Source organism: Lactuca virosa, chromosome 3, assembly GCF_052849685.1.
Source record: "Lactuca virosa cultivar CGN04683 chromosome 3, Lactuca_virosa_CGN04683_v6, whole genome shotgun sequence".
In the NCBI taxonomy this organism is placed as follows: Eukaryota; Viridiplantae; Streptophyta; class Magnoliopsida; order Asterales; family Asteraceae; genus Lactuca; species Lactuca virosa.
The window spans coordinates 299567-301983 of record NC_136428.1 but is presented as its reverse complement, the minus strand read 5'-3'; the positions used below and the strand labels follow the sequence as shown (position 1 = coordinate 301983).

The following is a 2417-nucleotide window of genomic DNA, read 5'->3' as shown; positions in this document are numbered from 1 at the left end:
AGACCAAATACCTATTCCAAACGAATCTGAATACGAGTCCGAGAACGAGTTTGGACTATATACGAGCGAACCCGAAGACGTGCCAAGCAACGAAATGGCGAAAATAGAAGAAATGTCAATGGGAGCTTACAATAAGCGTATTCGAGAAGATGTTGGTCCGGGATTAGTACAACCCGCGATTCCTGTCACTGCCACATTCGAGTTGAAGGGACACATCCTTACTGCACTTAAGGATGTTCCATTTTATGGAAAGGATCATGAGGATGCTTTTAAGCATCTAGATGAGGTCAATGACATTGCAGATTATTTCAATGTCCCGAATGTTATTAGAGATACCATCTTGCTAAGGATGATTCCCGTTACTTTTAAGGGAACTACAAAGGATTGGTTAAAAGCACTTCCACCTGGTACAATCACTACTTGGGCTCAGATGCGTGAATAATTTTTGGACCAATTTTGCCCACCATCCAAGATTTCTAAACTCAAGAAGGCAATAGCCAACTTTGAGCAACAACCGGGGGAGTCACTATACGAGGCATGGGAGCGTTACAAGGGATTGCTAAGAAATTGTCCTCAACATGATCTTAATGTCCAACAAGAGATTTCTATTTTCTATGATGGGGTCAATGTTATGACAAGGCAACTCCTTGATTCTCAAGGGCCACTGACTAAGAAAAATCCAAGGGAGGTCAAGGAGTTAGTTGAAGAATTCGCAAAACACTCTCGTGAGCACCACAACCCAAGACAGGATGGAGCAAAAGGTAGTGGTGGTGCACATTCTGAAGAGATGGCTGCTATGATGGCATTGTTTAATACTATGGACCGAAGATTGTCCCATATGGACCAATCAATTCATGTGATTAGACTTCGTTGTGAAAAATGCAATGGTCCACACTTGACTAAGGATTGCTATTTAGATGATAACGGGTATAAAAGGCTCAAGTTTGCTACTCGAGTGGGGACAAGTATGATGAAGATTGGAGAAAACCAAAGAAGGAGTGGCTGCCATACGATGAGTACAAGAAGCAGAAGGAGGAAAAATACAGATAGAATGGCCGGGGTTTCTACCAAAAGGAGCAACCACCAGCTGAGAAGAAAGCTGATCTAGAGACCATGTTAGTTCGTTTCATGGAAGCTTCAGAGAAAAGACATGATGATACAGATGCGGCATTGAAGGATCAAAGAATAATGATAAAAGAGCATCAAACTATGATGAAAAATCATCAAGCAATGATGATTGACCAGCAAACATCATTAAGGAATCAGCAAGCCTCCATCTACAACCTTGAAGCTCAACTTGGTCAACTTACCACTTTGGTGAATGAGAGATTATTCCCCCAATTTACTGAAAAGAAGACTCATTCTCAAGTAATGATGATTGATACTGAAGAAGACGCCATATCTGAGTTCTTAGAAGCACTAGAGGTGGATCCAAAGCCATCCGGACCAAAGCCAAAGAAGTCGAAGCTCGAAAAGAAATTGTTGCTGAAACACCAGACTCACGTCGTGAGCCCGCTATGCTCACGACGTGGGCTCGGTCTGAACAGAAAAATTCAGAATCAATTCCGGTTTACCGACTGCCTTTACCGTTTCCATCTAGAGCACATCTCGGTCCACTAGAAAGGGAACATCTGGAGTTTATTCAGCAAATAAAGGGTATTCCTATTAATACCCCTTTTATCGATTCACTTTCAAAAATTCCAGAATACGCGAATTTCCTACAAGATCTTATAGAAACTCGTCAACAATTACAGAAGAAATCTAAAGTAATTCTTAGCGAACAAAGTTCAAGAGTTGTATTGGGAGAGATACCTAAGAAGATGGGAGATCCTGGACGCCTCACTCTTCGATGTGAGTTTGGTAATAACTTGAAGAATTATGCTTTAGCCGATTCTGGGGCTAGCATAAACTTGATGCCATATTCGTTCTATCAAAAGCTGCATATTCAGAAAATGAAGGCTACAAAGATGACCATCCACATGGATAATCGTTCGGTTACTCATCCAAGGGGTATTGTAGAAGACATCCTAGTTAAAATTGGGAAATTTGTTTTCCCAGTTGACTTTGTGATTATGGATATGAAGGAGGATGTTAATGTACCAATTATTCTTGGTCACCCTTTGCTTAATACTGTCAGAGCTTTAGTTGATGTTCGTGAATCCAAGCTTACATTGAGGGTTGGTGATGATGAGGAGACTTTTGGAATACAAGATGGGTTTCAAGGAGAAGATGTAAAAGGTGAGGTGTTCAATATGGATGAAGATAATGATCTTTAAGAATTGGAGAAGCTCATGCAGGAAGAAATCAAGACAATTCATCAAGTCAAAAGCACCAAACCAAGAGCATCCGTTCCACTTGTTTTTGAGGTGATTACCTATAAAACACCAACAACTTTGGTGAGTGAGGAAAGCGACGAT

General features: G+C 40.9%; 1 non-coding gene across 1 annotated transcript; it reads right to left on the bottom strand.

Moving 5' to 3' along the window:
- Positions 1–478: 478 nt before the first annotated feature.
- On the bottom strand, positions 479–585 carry LOC145168209 (small nucleolar RNA R71). The gene has a single exon (XR_013741780.1). It is a non-coding gene; the product is annotated as a small nucleolar RNA R71 (small nucleolar RNA).
- Between the last annotated feature and the right edge of the window lie 1832 nt (positions 586–2417).